Consider the following 20,940-nt stretch of genomic DNA (forward strand, 5'->3'; position numbering starts at 1 on the left):
GGATCCAAGAGATTAATTACTTAGTTCCATATGATTGCCTCCCACTTTAGATGCAAATTATGAGCCTTAGGTTGTGGGCCATGCTCTGAGAGGTTAGAAATTGGAGCGTACCACCTAACCTCCTCCCCTCTTTGGGTTCCATTAGTCTGCTAGGATGGTTCTCAGAACTCAGGGGTATTGCAAAGCATACAAATGATTGGCCAGATGAAAGAAATAGGGCACGGTGTGGGATAAAGGGTGAGGAGCTTGCAGCCCCTCCTAGCCACACCATGCTCCAGGCATTTCTGTGTTCAACACTTCAGAAGCTCTCGGAACCCAGTCATTTTGGGTTTTTATGAAGGCTTCTTTAAGTAGGTGCCATTGATGACACCATTAGCCATTGGTGATTTACTTAACCTTCAGCCCCAGACCCTTCTTGGAGGTGGGGGGTTGTAGCAGACACCTCCGTCCAGTATTAGGTTATAGTGGCACAACCTTCTTGCCCCTCCATAATTCGGCTGTGTTACATTGGAAGTAGTCCCATCAGCCAAGTCCACCCAAGGTCAACTGGGCTCCAACTGAATTCCTCCCCTCTACATTAACCATTTGTTCTTTTCAGCGAAGATAGGCTTGTGCCCTCCTTCTACAGTCCTGCCTGCTTGATACTTGTTACCAGCGGGTGTCCCAAGGCCTGCCCAGCTTCCCCCTTCCCACCCTGTAATGAATAAGCACTGGGTGTCCTGGGAGTCCTTTGTCTTTGCTGCCCAGAGCAGCTTAGATCAGCCCAAGACTCAGTTTCTGTCAAGTCTCTGTCTCTGTGTCTTTATTTCCCACCTTCCTATCTTGCTGACGTCATACTGGCTCGCAGGAGACAGACCCACGGCTGGGGTTTTCAGTAACTTGTCTCAACGTCCCCTTTCCTGATGCCCATAGGGGTGGGACAGAACTTCCGACCCTCTAATCACAGTGATGATTTTCAGTAGCGCTGCAGTTTGAATGCAGAGCTGTTGCTCTAGGGATGCTGGTAGGAACAAATATGCAGGATCCCCCCCACGCTCTTCCTTTTTTCTTGCCTTAGTCTTATTAGTGAGGTCCATTAAGAGATTGAGCTGGCAGAGAAGTATCATTTTTCATAGCTGCAGCCCTAGTATTACATATTTGAACACAGGATGGTGTTGTGTTATGAGGAGCAGGAGAGAGGCTCGGTTGTCTTTCATTGTTTGAACAGGTTACTTTTTTTTTTGGTACCGGGGATCGAACTCAGGTCCTCGTGCTTGCGAAGCAGGCGGGGAAACCGCTGAGCTAAATCCCCGGCCTGAACAGGTTGCTTTTGACTGAAAGGATGAAGGAGGGAAGCGATTATACTGGGACAATTGGTGTAAATAAACTGAAGGCAAATGAGCAAACTGGGGCATATGATCACTCAGCCTCTGGGAATAGTAATAGGGAAGATGTATATTTTAATCTGAACTGTTTGGGGTAGATTCTCTTTGATTGTCTTACCACACAACAAAACAGGTTTGGAGGACCTAAGGTAACGGGCAGTAACTAAATTGGATTTTGACCCCAAGCTTTCTTACTTCAGTTAGGAGTCTACTCATAACTATGAGATGTTACTTTATTCTTACAGTAACATTTGGAGACTCTCAAGGAATGTGGGATCAGAATTTTAAAACCACAAAACATAAAAGACAATTTGGGATTCAGAACCTCGGCAGCAAAAACATTTATTAAACACTTATGGCTAAGTTAGCATAGTATTGCATCATATATTATTCCACAGAAGTTAGTGTTTACTATCAGGCCCCTGGAAGCTTAGAGTCTTAGACTATACTTTAATAGTCACAGAGGCAACATTGAAAAGTAGATGAGTTTAGAAGAGACTACATTAAAAATATAATGTTAGCCAAATGCTTATTGATAAATTGCATATTATTGAACAGTAAAGAGTCAGAAGACTTTCATTTTGAGGATAAAATTTAGGAAAGATTTTTCCAGTTAATCTTTGTAGAGATGATTTTAGGAGTTACTTGAAAAGAAACCTGGGTTTAGGTGAATGGCTGGTAAAAGGTGCGTGAGAAGGTCTGTGAAACATTAAGCCAGGGAGGAGGAGGAAGCAAAGTTTATGGACCTAAACCTGATAGCTAAAATACAGCTCTGGTAGGTCACAGAGGAGAGGCAGTAGTTCAAGGGAGGTGAACAGAACTCAGTTTAATAGTAGGATTAGGAATTGCTCAGAATTTGAGTGGTAGGAAATCTCAGAATGAAATATATCAGTCATCCAGGGCAGATGCTTAGTTAAACCTTGGGAGATCTCAGGCAAAATAGGCCCTTCTTATGGAATAGATTTTTAGTTGGAATAGGTAATTTATTTACAGTTCCTATTCTGAATTCAGTAAATTTCGTAGTTGAAGCATTCATTGAACACTTCAGCCTAAATAGTATGAAAAATTGCCAAGGAGAATCTAAAAGTAGTGAAACCACGTCTGGTTTACTTGACATATGCTTATGTTAAATTTACCTCTGTGAGGTGTATTCTAAATATTAGGTGTAATTACAGTGTTATCTAATTGCTTACAAAATCCAAATTCTCTTTTTCATTAAAACTTTGGAAACCTATATGATCTGTGCCGTTCTGAGACTATGTAAATATTTTTTCATTAAATGATGATTTTAGGAACATTACTGACATTTTATGGAATCAAAGATCAGCAGGGTTACTTCCACTTTATACTTAATTAAAATATTTAAAAATAGATTTTCTTTATTCCATAATAAAAGAAATCAAGGATACTTAATAGAATTCCTGGAGTCCGACATTTCTGATTTTAATATGCTTGTAACATTTGTTCAAGGTGCCACTGTGTTCTTTGAAAAGAGCGATCATTTTCTCTGTATGGCATTACCATAGACTGCCTATACCCAGGGTCTTCCGAAAGGTCCATGTAAGCCTGACAGCAAGGAAACACGAGCTGTTGTAGAACATAAACACTGGTGACTTATTGCTGAAAGCCTACTTTGGATAGATGGCTCTTTCGAGTAAAAATCAGTCTACATTAACTAAATGCTAAGTGATAAAAATATTTCCAAATCATGTTTCCTACCATTGAGAACCTCCTTAAATTTAACAGCAGGTTAAAGGTTTGTGTATGGCCTGCTGAGAAGCAGTCTTTCATTATAAAATATGAATTTTGATTGTTTTGAAAGTTCATGCATTTGTAGTTTCTGCCACACAGGTACAAGTAGATGTAACCACTAGATATAGATGTAGGTCTTTAAGCAAGACCTACAATTTCTTTTCCATTTTCTATTTTCTTTCATTTTGTATTAAGATTAAAAATGCTCAGTTAAATTTGAGTAACTGTCCAATACTAAACTTACCAGGAGAGTTTTTCTATACCAGTCTTGCTGGGTGATAATTGTTGCTAATCTAAGTCCTAAGGGATGGTGCGACATTTTTCAACATTGGCAATAAAAACATAATAACTCTCAGAAGGGGTGGGGGAAAGAAGGAAGATTTGGATTCTAAGTTTTCTTTGTGAAAGAGAACTATTCAAATGTAGCTGGTTGGTTTCTACTACTGTAACAAACATTAAAAGAAAAAAACAAAACTGGGAAAGATTTTTTAAAAACTAGAAAAGTGAAAATCTGTTGTAACTACCATTTGGTTTTGGGAGAAATGAAATGGAATTATATTTATGAAAATGTTTTGCAAATTGCAAACATTATGTGAAAACAATTGTTTTAATTGGGTTTGTTTTGTAGTTTGAATTATTGGTCCATGGGCGCAACTGCCTGTATTTCTACAGCTTCACACTGAAAGTGCTGGGATCTCCAGGGTCCCCAGGGCACTCTTCGGTGTATTCAGACACAAGGAGCGAGGCGATTGCTTGGAGCTAAATACTAAACTCATTAGTTTCTTCAGTGCATTTATAAACAGGTAAGCAAGCCAAATGTTCAGTCCATTGGGAGGAAATAGGATCATAGCCTGGATAAATCATATGCTATTAACATTTGGTTGAAATAAGCTTAAAAATCATGATTTATATTTAAACTTAAGTCATTATGGCAAAAGGTTTTTTAAAAAATTGTCAAAAGCGAATCTTGCTTCCTAGCATCTATTAGAGTCTCCACTTCTAAAGGGTTAAAGGAAGAAAAAAGAAAAGGCAACTTTTTAAAAAAGTTCTTCATCTTATTTGTAAGTTCAAATATTTTTTTCCCAAATAAAGATTTGTATAGAAAACTTCTTCAGCATATATACAGTAAGGTCATTAAATTAAAAACAGTAGATCACAAACCAGACAAAGAAAGGAATAAATAAATACAGAAACAACCTTAGTCATTTGGGGTCAAATGGAAGAGCTTTCAGATTAACTGTGATTGAACAGACACAGTAGAGGCCCAAGGCTGACTCCTTGGGTCAGCAGTTGCTGCCTTTTACCACCCTCCTCTCTCCCTTGTTGCCCGTAGGACTGGAGATGTTAACTGTGTTAACTAAGAGTCTCTGAAGCGGGGGTGGGAACAAAGGAGAAGCTCCAAGCACTGTAGGGGAGGGAAAAGGCTAAGCCTCTGTTGTGTCTTAGTGTTGTTAAATCTATACACTGGTCAGTGTGTTCCTGTGTAATCAAGAAACGTGTCCTAGGAATCCAGGCTGAGTAAGGCCTAGTAAGAGAGAGTTTAATGTAGAAAATGGCTTATGGTATAGATGTAGAAGTTTCCTGAAGTGCTAATTAATTCTCATTGGCTCTGGGACACACCTCATATACTAAGAGAAACATGAAATCAAAGAGACTAAGGTTGGTATAATGTTTGACCTGGTATCTTTATATGTGGTTCAGGATTCTGATGAATTAGGAACTGAGGAATACACAACCATATTGATCATGGCTAAAGGATTCCCAGACTTTGGGGAAGCCAGAGGTTTAGGGTCGATGTGGGGAACTGTTGAGTGGCAGCAGGACACTGAAGGCAGAGAAAAGACCACCAAATAGTTACCGGCCTCTGTGTGCAGCTGAATTGCAATTCTACAGTCCGATCTTGGATGTTCTGAAATTTCTGGGACTCTTAGGGTGTGAGAAACAGCTTAAAACAAAAAAGTGACAGTGTCATCTAAATTTCAGTTTTTGCCCTGGTTTGACACTGCTTGAACATTGCTTTTCAAGAGGGCACAGAATGAAATCTGAGTTCCATACTGTTGGGAAGTGATTCGCTGCTGGGTGGACCCCCACTGATGGCACTGAGTGGGAACATGCCGTTCTGCTTTCAAGAACTTTGGTTTCATTGACGCATAGAAGTTGGCACACATTTCTACTGTTATCACTTGATAGGGTATCAGCTAATGTAACATAACAATGAAAATTGTACCTCTTAGTACTTGAATATGGAAATGTTCCTGTGAGTTTTCAGTGAACAATGGTTGCTCTTTTCTGACTAAGGAGCTGTTTGCCTAGTATACATGAATAGATATAGACAAATAAGAGGAATCATTAGCCAGAGTCTTGTAATCTATGAACATGATTTTAAAAAGCTTCGTTATATTGCATGTTCAATTTTGTTGGTTTCAATCAAAACTTTATGTTTTGAAGGTTGTTCTTTTTGATGGAAAAGGTTTTGATTTCGGCAATTGTGAGTATTAAACACAAATTTATACTCAGAGAATATGACTGTCTACAGACCTTCTAACCACCACCTTTAATCAGCCAGTTTTTCTTGTAGAGCTTCCTTCTACATTTCTTCAAGGAAGAACATCATGCAAGCCAACTGCTCAAATTAAGAGTAGTGATTTGCAATGGCAGGAAAAATAGGACAGGTATATTTTCAGTCTCCACCAGGGGGACCTATTGCTGCAACTAAAAAATGGAATCAGTAAGAACATGCTTTTCACAAGACATTTACATGCTATTATAGTTTTTATTTTTTAAAGTGCATATACTTTCTTGAAAAAATTTTCATATTCCACAGTGGTATTTTACATAATTTTATTTTGCATTATATATCGTTAAAATGTAAAAATAGAGAAATAAGACAACTTTTTTGACTTGATACTGATACTTTTTAAGTAAAATGAGATGAAAATACAAATTCAAAGTATATGAAAATAATTTATTTCAAATAACTACAGGATTGCCTACATAAAACATGAAAAAAGCTTTTATCTTAAAGCATTGTTCTAAATTTTGTTAATTTAGTATATTTTATTTCCTACTCCTAGATTTTTGTGTGGGATTTACAGGCTTACAGTTTTTTTTTGGAAACAATTTTATATGATCGTATTTAAAATAACAAAGTAAGTAAATTCTGTTATCAGAAAAAAGTAATTCTATCTTTTTGCCTCACTTCTGGTTGTGAGTACATTCATTTTTAAGCTTTCAGATTATACATGCTTTCTTAGGATCAAGTACTACTAGTCTATTCATTTAAACTCATCTCTCTTAATATTCCTTAATGGTTCAAATATTCCTTTTACAAGGGCTGTATAATTTTCTATATTCTGGATGTTTTTACCTGACGCAAGTGTCTACGTCCTTCCTGATTTGAAAATTTACATTAATGGTCTCAGTGGTAAATAGTTTGTAAACATCCTGGGACAGATGTTACTGTCCTCATTTTTCAGGTAAGGAAATGGAGGCTAAGAATGATTACTTGGCAGATGTAATGTTTTCTGCCTTGAGATTCTAAGCCCAATGTTCTTTCCAAAATACACAGTTGATTTTAACATATCCCAGACACAGACTAACCATTGTTCTGAGCATATTTCTTCAACCTAGACTAGACTAGTGAACTCGTAATTTGAGTGCTAGTGGGCATTTGTCCCAGATATGCTCTTCTGTATGAGAAATGCCATGTTCTGGATGGCCTACTTGGATAATTTCCATTGTCCTTAATAAATATCAGCACGTGGTATTTTAGATGTAGCAAGAAATATTTTAAAAAATATTGTAATTTTATATTTGGCAATGTAATGATGCTTTGAATGTCTTCTTACAAGCATACACACAAACACACCATTTTTCTTCCAAAGGAAAAGGATTGTCTGTTATGAAGTACAGAATGCAGCTCAAGCATAATGAAATAAAAATGTATCATAAACATATGAAAAGTTTCATAATAAGAGAAATGCAAAATTAAAAGTATATTTGATACCATTTTACTTCCTCAATTATTAGTATGATATACTTTGTTAAGTGCTTGGAAGTAATGAAATAAACAAATCAGATTTTCTTCTACTATTGTGGCTAACTATTGGTACAATGTTCCTGAAGGACAATTGGTAATATCTATGAACACACCACCTTACCCAACATGTATCTTGAAATTTAGCCTATGTATATACTTCAACACATAGAAAATTATTTATGTCCAAGACTATTCATTGTAGGTTTGTTATAGCAAATATTAGAAACAAAAAAATAGCCTTCATAGCAAGTTGATCAAATGGAATACTATTAAAAGTGCTAAGCAGGCACTCTATACTATTTAAAGAGCTTTGAGCTGTATTAAATAGCAAAGTACAGAAGCTTAGAGTAAGCTATCTTGTGTAGAAAGGAAACATGAGAATATATATTCATATTTATCTTATTTTAGTTTTATTTTATTTTGAGGTACAGGGGATTGACCCCAAAGCTATCACACTGAACTATATCCTTACTTTTTATTTTGAGACAAGATCTTACTAAGTTGCTACATTGCCCAGGCTGGGCTTGAACTTGTGATCCACCTGCCTTAGCCTCCAAGCATGCAGGGATTTTAGGCCTGCCCCATCACACCCAGGTAATAATTCCTTTTATATCCACAAGGAAATTCTTAACACGGCAGTAAAGGGCTATTTCTAAAAGGCATACACCCACAAGGACAAAAAGAATGAAAATGAAAAAGCAAGAAATAGCGAAATTTTGGAAGCTAGAAAGCAGATGAATGAATGGTACTGACTCAGCAGACCTGGAAAGCCAAATTCTTTGCTGACAGTGGGAAAAGCTAGATGCTTTCACACTGCAGAATATCTAGAGGTTCACACTTGGCATTTCCAGGTACTTCTGAAAATTAGTTTGAAGGTGGTTCTGAAAATAGGAGGACTGGTTGAAAGCCTATGAAGCAGTTAAAGCAATCTCCAGTTGCATAATCAGGCAACATCCCTTCCCCAACATGACAGAATATTGGGAGTTTGGTTTCTAAAGTGAGTAAAACAAAAAGTAAGCACTCTCTGGATTGAATTATACCAGGAAACGTGTGGGAGGGAGGGGCAATAATTTGCTTAAAACAAAATGGTTGAGCATTGGGATACCAAATATAGAGACCCCTCCCCTCTTCTTCCCATCTCTCTGTTCCTACTTGGCTGTCGTATGTTGATAATCTAGTCTCAATAGGAGATATTTCTCATGAAATCTGGTCAGTCAAGAGAAAAGACAACCGAGAAACCCAATTAAAACAAGCCAAAACACCCTACCTACAGCAGAGACAACAGTTTATGAAAAGCTGAAGATAACCAAGTAACTGAGAAAAGCTTTTGTATTAGTCAGTTTTCCCTTAGCTGGGACACAATACCAGATGCCTACAACTTAAGGGAGGAGAGATTTAACTTGGTTCACAGATTCCCGCCATTTAGTACATGGGCAGCTGGCTCCAAGACAGAGACATCATGGTGGAAAGGCAGGGTGAAGCCAAGCTGCTTAGTTCATAGTGGCTGGGAAGCAGAGCAGGGCAGCTACACCAGAGAGGAAGAGGCAAGGCACCAGCTACAGCACCCAAGGCCATGCTTCCATGACTCACCAGACCCACCCAGAAATGTTCTCCACCCATCCCTTGGGAAGCTCCCAAGTCAATCAAGTTGAAACAATCCAGCTTAACCATCACATCCCAGCCTTTGTTAACTTGACAGACATGTTTCCTTAAATCATACTTAGTTCCCAAATAAACCTAAGCTCATAATGCTGCTTAACATAATAGAACAATCCTAAGTACCCAAAAATGAAATAATCCCTCTCCCAAAGTCTCAAGAGTTTCAAAATTTTTCAAAAATCCAAGTCTGTGTCTCTTCTGAAAGTCAAGACAAACTCTTAGCTGTGAATCTCTGGAAGAATAATAAAAAGTTACATAATCTCTAAGTATAATCTAAACATTCCCATTCGAAAGGGAAAAATGCAATAGAAACAAAATGCACCAAAATCCAGCAGGGCAAATATTAAATCCTGTAGCTGCCCATCCACACTCAGGATGCATGGTGGTAAAATGTGAATTCCAGAAGGCTTGCAGCCCACATGGCATCTCTCTTCAGCTGGCTCCACTGACAGTCTGCATCTTTCCTTGGCAGATGACCCATGTTCCTGGCATCTCTGACTTCCTGGGGTCTCCACTGGACCTTTGGCTTCATTCCCACAGCTTCACACACTGCCCACTCAAGGGCTCCTTGCCTGGCCTCCCAGGCCTTTCTTTGAAATATGGGTGGAAATCTCCCTGAACCTACACCTCTTGCATTCTTTGTGCTGGTAAAAGCAACATCATATGGATGACAACAAGGTCTGCTGTTAGTGGGAGCAATAACTAGGCCCCCTTGGACCATCACTGCAGTGGCCTCTGAGTGACTGGATGGCTGAGCATGGAGGAATAAATTCTGGGGAATCAATTCCCTTGGAGGCCACCTGGAGCACGGGGACTGGGGACTATTATCTCAAATAGAGGTTTACATTTTTGCACTATGGAGCCTACATGGGGGGTTCTTGCTGATTTCTGAGATACTCTCAAGTCATCTTTCTTCTTGGCTTTGTAGAATGTACTTGGTTTCATTTTAATGGTTGCTAATCCCTTCAGCAGCCATACCTCCTTTGGCTCCAACTTTACACATGGTTCCTTGTCAGCCAAAATTTAAGTTTTTCAAGTTTTTTTTTAAACTCTGCTTTTTGTCCCAAATCCTTACTATAAATGTAGCTAAAAGCAGCCAACATGCCACAGCTTGAATGTTGGGCTGCCTTTGAATTTCCTCTGCCAGATCAGCTTTCACATTGCTGGGACACAATACCTGACACCCAGAATTTAAAGAAGGAGAGGCTTAATTTGGCTCATGGTTATAGGGGATTGAGTCCCTGGTTGGCAGGCTCCAAGGCAGGAATATCACCATGGAAGAGCACGGTGGAGCAAAGCTACTGAGCATGTGGTGGCCAGGATGCAAAGCAGGGAGCAACAGGCAGGTGAGGGACGAGATAAAGTACCCAATGTCACACCTCCATGACTCACCCAGTCATACCCAGAAGTGTGTTCCTCTCAGCCCCCTGGACAGAGCTCAAGTCAATCAAGTTAATGCAAGCTAACCTCTTTTAATGTGGAAGATAAAGATTGTAGAAGATACCATGTGGTGCTGCCAACATCTGCCCTTCCAGGACTGAGGCAATCTCTAACTGCCAGCAATGCCAACTCCCAGAGGTTCACAATGCAGTGGCTGAATGGTGCTGCCTTGTCCTTGGTCAATCCCTTCCCCAGGAGCTGCCCATGTGCAAACCTGGCTGACATATAGGATAAGACTGGGGACACAAAGTCATGCTTTCCTTGCTTTAATTGTAAACGACTCTCAAGATCCATCCCAGTTCAAACCCACCCCCAAGCTCAATACAGGTGATGGCAATTGTGTCACCATTCAGTTTGTTCATTGGTGCAGTCCTGCTTCCCTCACTTGCTTAGTTATTGTTCTCAAGGGTGCTCCCCCAATTAAGCATTTTCCACTAATTTCAGCATCAGAAAACCCTACCTATGACAGAATCCAAAGCAAAAAGTGGGCAGAAAAAGATTAATTATCTCAGATAAGAGGAGATACTACATCCGTAATACAAAAGCCAGGCACAATGAGAAAGAAATACTCACAGAGCACAGAAGATATATGATGGCAGAAATAAAAAAACCTCAATAGATGAGTTAGAAGATAAAGTTGAGGAAATCTCAGAAAGTAGAGCAATATGCCAGCCGAAAGCATCAGCATTTAGAAGGTCAGTCTAAATATCCCGCATCTGAATAAAAGAAGTTTCAGAAACAGTAGAGAAGTGTCATGGGGGAAAAGCCATTATCAGCCAAATAAATCAAACATTTTTCAGAATTTAAGGAGTTTGTAGGTTGAGTGCTTGACTCAATTATGAATATAGGACACCTCATAGCAAAATTTTAGAATACAAAGGGGGCAAAAAGAAGAATCTGCCAGCTTCCAGAGAGAATAGAGAGGTGGCATATAAAGAATTAAGAATCAGGGTTGGGGAGTGGCTCAGAGGTTGAGCCCATGCTCAAGGGCCTGGGTTTGATCCCAGGACCATCAAAAGGGAAGAAAAAGAAAAAAGAATCTGAATGACTTCTAAACATACTAGAAGCTTGAACACAATACATAGATTGACGGCAAAAATGACAAAGAAAAATTACTTCCAAGCTAATTCCAAACCCAGCAAACTATTAATTGTGAGGTAAAGACAGATTTACAATGGAAAGTTCTCAAACAAGCTTATTTCCCTGTCTTCTCTAGAAGATCCTGGAAGATATTCTCCTAAAACGAGGGTGTGGAAAAGAAACTTAAAGAGCTGGGGTCCATGAGAGAAGGAATCTAACATAGAACAAAATAAAATTTCCATTATACGGGTTAAGGAAAACACCAAGATGGTGGGGTGAGAGAGTAAACCATCCAAATTAGAGTAGGTCCTAAGGCTGTGACAGCCATGAGTAAAAATCGAGAGATTTAGTAATTTTCAGAGAGTTGGAGGAGGTTAATGATAGCTACACAGAAAACTAAGCAAAAGTAAAAATAAGACTAACTCTGGGGGAGATGGAGACTTACACAAGTGAAAAGTTAATAACGCTCTATATTGCTTGACTGTATAAATCCTCACATAGTCATAAAAGGCAGGCAATTAATACTGATCTAATTAAAATTTATGACATAATACTGGCAAGATGAAGTGTGTGTGTGTGTGTGTGTGAATATAATATAGATCCTACATATAGAGTTGGAAAGACACTCATTGTTCATAGTGAGAACTTACAGTGTAAGGGTGGTGTTCACTTTCATATTCAGAACCTAAAAGTGGAGTCCAGATTGCCTAAATCTGAATCATAGCTCAGTGATTTTCCAGTGCTATGACATTGCGAATGTCAGTTGACCCTTCCATGCCTATCTGTAAAGTGGGACAATGTTAACTCACATCTTATAGAGTTATTGTGTGGGTACTGTATATGTGAGATTAGAACACCACCACACTGACATATAGTAATTGCAATATAAACACTTTCAGTGTGTGTTATCTGTTATGGAGTGAATTGTGTTGCCCCAAATTCATATATTGAAACTATACCCTCTAGTACCTTAGGGTACGACTGTATGCGAATACTAGGGTTCTAAAGGCATCACAAGTTAAAGTGAGTCTGTTAGGGTGGGTACTGACTGATCCAATCTGACTGATACCTTGTAAGAAGAGGAGGTGAGGACATTCAGGGCGGGCCAGCAGGGGGCGCAAGCACACGTGAAGGAAGATCATGTGAGGACACAGCGAGAAGGTGAGCATCTGCAAGCCAAGCAGGGAGACCTCGGGAAAAACGAAACCCCCCGCTACCCTGATCCTGGTCTTCTGAGCCTTCAGAACGGGGAGAAGATAAGTTTCCGTGCTGGCATCGCAGACCTAACAAACTAATGCATTGTCATGTTGTTAAAAGACTTGGAATTGAACACCAAAGGATCCCATTTAAACTTTCACTGAGCTAAGAGTGGTTATCTGTGGGAAGCAGAACATGATGGCAGGAAAGAGGCATTCTTGCTTTTTGAAATAAGAAATTTGATGAAGTCATTTACTCCTTAAACTATATACATATATTGGATATTGAAAAAGTGTGTTTGCGCACACACACACACACACACACACACACACACACACGAAGAAGGCTGTGATGTTAGATAAACAAGGGTTATTCCTTGTCCCTTTTCATCGGTGATATTAAGTTTCAAGCATTGTAAAAGATGCCACCTCGTAGGGACGAATGGCCCTTCATGTGTTTGGTATTAATGGTGGTGTGTCTGAGTAATGGCCAGGTAGGTAATGGCATTCGGTGTTCTTGGCAGGGCAACTGGATTCCCCCATAACTCTTTTGTAGCCAAGTCACTTTGGAAAGAATTGTGATGGGGTAAAATTTCACTCTCAAATTACTTGACAAGACATGTCATATATTTGCTAAGAAAGTAATGAAAAATGTCTTTTCCTTTCAGGTACTGGGAATTGAATCCAGGGAATGCAGTTATATCAGAGACCTTTATTTATTTATTTATTTTTTTGATACAGGGTCTTGCCCTTGCTAAGTTGCCCTGGCTCAGCTTGAATTTGCAATCTTTCTGCCTCAGCTTCCCTGGTGAAGGTAATGTAATATCTTTATATTTCCTGTATCTATCTTCTGTTTTCTCTCTCTGTGGCCCTCTGAACACTTTTACCCCACTGTAGACTGAATGAGTAAGTTAGTATGCTTTTGGTTTCAAGGAAAAAAAGCCAACTAGAAGTGTTTTACTCTGCAAAAATAAAGAGATCTTGGATGGGTGGTTTTAGGTAGATCCCTAGTTTAATTGCTCAATGATATTATTAAAGACCTGAGTTTTTCCGTAATTCCAGGCTTCCAGTGAAAGTCTCCAGTAAATGTCTCAGGCTCCTTTGAACACACTTCTTTCCCACACTGGAACAAAGTCATGACTGTGTCAGTAAGGAATCACAGAGCTGAAGAAATACACAGTTTTGGATTTTTACTATTCATTTTGTTTTAAATTTAAAAATTTTTTATTAGCACATGTTTGCAGTACATAATGATTACTGGGGAGTTGGTAATGGACCTAACACATCTTAATTCTTTTCATGTTCCTTCCCCCTGCCTCCCTCCCCTATCCCCCCTCCCTCCACCTCTTCTTGGTCCCTTTCACATTTACTAAAGATCTACTGAGACAGTTGTGGTTAGATAGGAAAGGAAGGCAGAAAATTCTTTCACTGGGAGGGGGCCAGAGAGAGAGGGTAAGGCTCAGGGATGAATGTTCTGGTCTCCGTTTGGGGCTTAAAACTGGGGAGAAGCATTGTAAGTCTAGCTGAGCGTGACAGAAACACACAGATGCCTAGAAGTATCTTTTTATCCTGGATTCTCATGACGTAGCCTGGGAAGTTGTCTTTTAGAGAAGTCCTGAAACTGGAATAAAGTCACATCCAAAGTGTCCTTGTGTAAGAGCTAAGATGGCAGAGGAATGGTGCTCGGTGAATGGGTCTTCTCTGGTGTGCAGTTTCTGGGTCTCAGAACTTCCTGCCAAAGGCAGACTTTATGCCTGAAGACTGGGCAGAGCCCACAGACTCCCCTGGCTACATCCAGAAGAACTGAGAAAGCATGCAGACCACAAAGGAATCTTCTCCACTATCACTGCCTGAGGGTCCTAAGCCTCACTCTGGTCCACTTTCTAGGAAGGGGAGGGCAGAAGGTATAATGAAAAACAGTCCCGGCTGGAACTTTGAACTTGGCATTGACTGAATATTCATAGTTTTAAATGCAAATAGACTGAATTACATTTAATTGACAAATTTCTGTTCTCCTGGACTGAGGCTCCAGAATAAGAGATCAATTACAGAGATAAATTACCATTTTCCTCACTTTAGAGTATATGAACTTTAGTCTTGCTCTACTTTGTATATTTCATGATTATCTTCCTATTCACCTTTAAGGGATCACTGTGAGAAGGTGGGGAAAGAAAGAAGTGCTGTGAAGGTGGAGGACTCTTGTGAAGGCTGGGACCCTCTTGGAAACATTTCAGAGAACATTATTTTTAGGGTTAAGTAAAAATAATATAAAATTATCTAGCCAGTGACTTTTCCCCTAAAAGTTAGTATGTTTAGTAAAATAGTTTTAATATAAAGAAAGCTAGCATAATCTCATTTAACTGGGTTTTAAAAAATGCTTGCATTAAAATGGTTTTTTTAATTATGATGTAAAGACAACCATGATTCACTATAGAAACAAGCTACCAGGTTACTTATATTTATTTTGTTTGCATTATGTTTTCCCTTGACTACATATGTTTAACCAGGTGGAAAACAACAGAAAATTTCAATTTTTTAAAACAAATATAACCTGGTCAGGAATCAACTTTACATTCTAATTACATTATAAAAAATCAAGAATGTTTATGGTGGCATCTAGCACCCAGTTAAAACTCAACACATGCCTAACAATAATAAGAAAATTTGTTGGCCAAAGTGTTGTAATAGCTACTAAAAATACATAAATACATTTTAATCTCCAGACAGGAAAAAACAGACATGCAGGGTGTATTTGAGGCACATGTATCATTTGAACAGGAGCCAGAGTTACGCAGCTAGAGATGAAAGTGTGATTTAGAGATATATTCTACTCCACATGCACGTGTGTTGCCTCCATTAGCATTAATAGAATTTACACGCACACAGTTACAGGAGAGAACTAAAATTTGTTGAAAGGCAAAGGAGGAATGATTTTTAACTTTGCCTATAATTCCAGGAGTGTGGGACTGTATTATTAAAAGCTCCGTGAAAGGCCTTAATTTAGGAACTGAGATATAGAAGCTCTATATCAAACTACTACATGTGTGCTTCGTTTATATTATTAGAGAAAAGAGAGCAGGAAAGCCAAAGGGTTTATCAAAGACTGTCCTGGGATGACGGTACTGTATAGAAACGGGAAGCCACATATGCATTTTGTAGGTGGATTAATTAGAGGAATATGAACAATTTTTAATCTGGGCCAAAATATGACTGATAGTATTGTGGAAGTGGTGTACATATGTGTCAGTGTGTGTGAACTCCCCAGACCCCCATATACCCACAAGATTGCTTTTATTATTTATACTCACGTATAAGCATTTATTCTTTTTTTTTTTTTTTTTTTTTGGTACTGGGCATTTAACTCGGGTCCTTGTGCTTGCACAGTAGGTGGCGAAACCACTGAGCTAAATCCCTGGCCCAGCATTTATTCTTTATGTTGGCTTTAGGAAATAGAAATACTTCTAACCAATTGAGTGCGTGTATTGTGTTTTCTTGCAAATTGAACTTTAATGTTCTTGGAAAAGATTTTCAGGAATTGGAGGCAAAAGTAAATTAAAAAAAATTTTATTTTATTGCTACATTTTAGGTATACAATATAATGATATTCATCATTGGAAATTTGCACCTTTACATAATCTCTCTTGGTTCTCATTTTTTCCCCCTTCCACTGCCCTCCCTTCAACCCTTCCATCCCTCCCTATTTACAAAGACTTTGTTTCCATTTTTTCATTTTCTCCTATTAATTCTATTCCCTTCTTTCCTTTTTCCTACCCCTCCCACTTCCCCTTCCCTTTTGCCCCTTTTCTTCCTATTTCACGTTATCTATTATACTTTTTAGTCCTTATTTACACTTTCAGTTTCTCACACTAGAGAAACTATTTGGTATTTACACATGTGTGTCCTGTTTATTTCACTTAATAATATCGCCTCAATGTGCATCCATTAAGCAATAAATGTCTCTAGTTTCTCATTCTTCATGGCTGAGTAGTACTACTTTTTATTAAAAAAACACATCTTCTTTATCCAGTTTCCAGTTGATGGGCACTTGGGCTGTTTCCAAACCTTAGCTATTACAAACTGTGCTGCTAAAAACATAGGTGCACATATATCACTCTGGTATGATTCTTTTAATTCTTTGGGGAAGATACCCAGCAGGGGAATAGATGGGTCAAATGGGACTTCAAGTCCTAGTTCTTTGAGGTATCTCCATACTGATTTCTACAGTGGTTGCACCAGTCTACACTCCCACCAGCAGTGGAGCAGGGTTCCTCTTTCCCCACAGCCCCACCAGCATTTGTTATTGGTTGATCTCATGATAGCAGCCATTATTTCTGGAGTGAGGTGGAATCTCAGTGTTGTTTTCATTTGCATCTCTCGAATGACCAGTGATGTTGAACATTTTTTCATATGTTTATTTGCTATTTCTACTTCTTTTTCTGAGAAATGTCTGTTCATTTCAGATGCCCATTTTTGTATTGGGTCTTTAAATTTGGAAGGTCTGATTTTTTTTAAGTTCTTTATAGATTCGAGGTAGTAGACCTTTGTTTGAGGAACAGCAGGTGAAAATATTTTCCCACATTGTGGGTTGTCTCTTCACTCTGTTGGTGGTTTCTCTTGCTGTGCAGAAGCTTTTTAATAAGAAGAGATCCCACTTGTTGATTGATTGTGCTAGTTCATGGGCAACTGAGGTTTTGTTCATAAAATCTTTTCCTACACCAATGTCTTCAAGATTCTACCTAACCTCTGTTCCAGCAGATTCAGCATTTCTGTTTTAATGTTTAAGTCTTTAGTCCATTTTGATTTTAGTTTAGTGCATGGTGAGAGATATAGGTCTACTTTTAATCTTTGGCAAGTTGAAATCCAATTTTTCCAGCACCATTTATTAAAGAGGCTATCTTTCCTCTAGTGAGGGTGTTTAGCTCCTTTGTCGAAGATGAGGTGGCTGAGTGTGTCTGGAGTTGTTTCTCCATCTTCTAATCTGTCCCACTGGTCCTCAGGTCTGTTTCTTTGCCAGTACCATGCTGTTTTTATCACAGTAGCTTTGTAGTATAATTTCAAGTTGGGGGTTATGAAACCCCCTGCCATGTCTCTGTTACCTAGAATTGCTTTTGCTATTCTGGGTCTCTTCTTGTTCTAAATGAATTTTTGGATTTTTTCCTAAGGTCCATGAAGTATGGTGCTGGGATTTCAATTGGGATTGCATTGAATCTATATAGCATAGGCAAAAGTAAATTTGTGTCCTCCCATCTACTATTTCCCAGGAAATGGTTCCTCTTAAATACACTTGTTCTTTTAGTATGTATGTATGTATGAGGAAGAAAGAAACCAGGTAAATAATGAAGCAGAGAAAGTTGGCAACAAGTGATATATCTAACTTTCTTTTAAAAAAGTTTTATTTTTTTATTAGTCTATGCAGTACATAATGATTACATTTATTATGGGAAGTTGGTACATGTACATTACACATCTTAAATTTTTTAAACTTTCCTTTCCCTTGCCCTCCATCTCTAGGTTTAACTATGTAGGAATGATCATATTTGAGAGTATTATTTATTTGAAAAGCTCTAACCCATACATTCATTCTCTCATTTAGCACTTTCATAGTACATATCTGCTATGACCTAGTAAATTTTCTGTCCCAGAGGCAAATAAGATAAAGTTCTTGACCTCATAGATTTCTACCAGTGAGAATCATGCTTTAAGAACTCTAAAACTGCCCATACTTTTTGACTTAGCTATTACATTTTTTAATTAATCTAATCTTATAAATACTAAAGTGATTTACAGACTGATGTATACAACTTTCCATTTTATCTTTACTTATAATGCTGACAAACTCTAATCTGTTTAAATATGCAACAATAGGAGAATGCCATCTATCAAATGTCTACACATTTTTGCATATTTTTTTTGGAAGTGTTATGGATTAAGCTATGTCCCAGCCCATGCACATATTTTGATTTGTGGATAAATGGACAAGTCCAAGTAGGAAAATATGGATAACTTTTAATTGTGTTGATGGTTTTTTTCCCTCATTAAAATCCCTAAATACTCTTTTTTACACTAAAAATGATTTTAAGGTTCAGATGTAAAACTGTTAACTTTGGTGGTAGAAGATATTTCTACAAAGCAAGAGCTTAACTATTTCTCTTCCTTGCACAAATCATCTACGTCTGATTTCTGAAAGGTTGTCAATTTCTGTGTCGGAATTCCTTAGTGGACTTCTCTGTATCTCTTATATAAGCTACTTTAGAAGTGTTTTAAATGGTAATTATGTTTGGGCCAGACTTGAGTCTTAAGTAGGAACTGACTATGGAGAAAGATCAGGAATGTTTTGCTACTTCTTACCAAAAAATGTGAATTGCCAGGTTCTCAGGAGCAAAATATGTCGTGGTGCATTGGTAAGTATTGCAATCTATTTCCAGGCTTGGAAGGACTGATTTTCCTCCACTTTCTGACACGAGGTGGACTGTATTACCCGTTTTGACTAATGAGATCTGAGCATGTGTGCTACGTGTTAACTGGGTGAGAGGGTGTGTGAAGAGCGTGTCTCATCCATCGAGTTCCATTGCTGTGATGAGCATGATGCTATGTGTTAAGATGGAGCTCTCACCTGGAAGCCTGGTTCTCTTAGTGATTTAAGACTGAAATCTGTGATCTACTTTTGGTATTTTTGGTGGAGATAATTAAATTGGTTTCAGTAAGCTGTTATGTTTTGGGGATGGTTTATTATCACATCAGAGTCTAGCCTTGTTGGGTCAATGAAAGGAAAAATGATGATTTTTAGGCATAATAAAATCATTTAATGAATAAAGTATTCTTTCCAAGGAGTGGTTTGTTTTTTTAAAACCCCAAATGAGTAAGGAAGAATTACTGATCTTAATAATCTCAGACATCAAATCGTTTATTTTTTCCACACGCCTTTTCTAGGCAGGATGCATTGAGATCCTTCTAAGTCTTAAAGGCAGCTTTCTCTGGGGGCCATATCTGTCACCCACAGTTCACCAGGCAGTGGAAACTGCTTCAGAGAAGCTTACTGTCTGTAGTCAAGGTTCCCAGTGAGGGGCCAAGGGCAGCCTGTCGGCTCTTCTGTGGCTCAGCTGCAAAAGCCATTCACAAATACAACCATTGGGCCAGGGATTTAGCTCAGTGGTTTTGCCACCTGCTGCACAAGCACAAGGACCTGAGTTCAATCCCCAGTACCAAAAAACACCCCACAACCCCCCCCCCCCAAATACGACCATTGCTTATGTGTGGGTAAAGGACCTGAAACCTTGGCCCTGGAGAATGCGTAGTGTTTTTATTTATTTATGTACTTATTTTAATTAATGCTAAGCTACAAGTTTCTGAGTATAATTCTGTGGCTCTCAATCTACCTACTACTTTATAGCCATCCTATTGTATTTTGAGTAAGTTGTCACCAACTGAAGTCACTTTTCTTTGTTAACCCATAAAACATCTATTATAAAGAGATAGTGAGCTCTTATAAAAATATTATTATAAAGTACCTTTCTAAGGTTATACATACTTTTCATGATGGGTTCCATTTAGTGCTTTCTTTCCAGGTTGATTTAAATTTTTTTCCATGTAAATAGCCCAAAGTTCCAGAATTTATATGGCCTCAGCCGTTTTGTTTCTCATGATTACAGGTTATTGCACCTGGTAAATCTGAACTCTGTCTGCCCCTCCCAGCTGCTGAGTTCCTGAGCTCCAAGAACAATCAGAACCTGTTCCTACATCCTGTAGGCCCCCATCTGAGTCCAGGAACAATGCCTACTCTGCTAGGACAGGTCACACCCATCCCACCGAATCAGTCACAGCGCCCATTGCTATAGCCATGTACTTAGCCATCTTGCTCCCCCACTTCCTGTCACTCCACCTAAGCCAGTCCCATTAAACCCTTTACCCTACCCATAAAAGACCCAGCTCAATAAACTGGACTCAGACTCTCCTTTATAGTTACTCCAGGAAGTCCTGCCCGGAACCCCCACATTCAGACTAGCTGTGTTCTTTATTGGGTGTCATCATGTACCTAACAGCACCAAAAGAATATCAGTGAGAATCAGCTAAAAATAGCAACACATTGCAACACATTGAGTGAATCTGAGAGGCTTCCAAATGTGAACTTTCTGGTATCTTTTCTCCATGGAGTCGGGATACACCACTGTCCTGACCCAGTGATGTATCACAGTACACAGCAAGTGTTGCCTGCCAGGAAAGCTCACCACACTTCCATGTCAGGTTTTTATTGCGATTTCATTACACAGGAATAGTTGGTTGAATCACTGGCTACTGAACTCAATCTCCAAGGCTCCTTCCTTCCCTGGTCAGGTGACTATCACATGGCCTCAACTCTGTAATCACATGGTTGGTCCTATGGAGTGGTGGTCCTACCCCGAGTCATTTCATT

Source organism: Heterocephalus glaber, unplaced genomic scaffold (assembly GCF_053883595.1).
Source record: "Heterocephalus glaber isolate CG9 unplaced genomic scaffold, H.glaber_assembly_v1.0 deba00001465, whole genome shotgun sequence".
NCBI lineage: Eukaryota > Metazoa > Chordata > Mammalia > Rodentia > Bathyergidae > Heterocephalus > Heterocephalus glaber.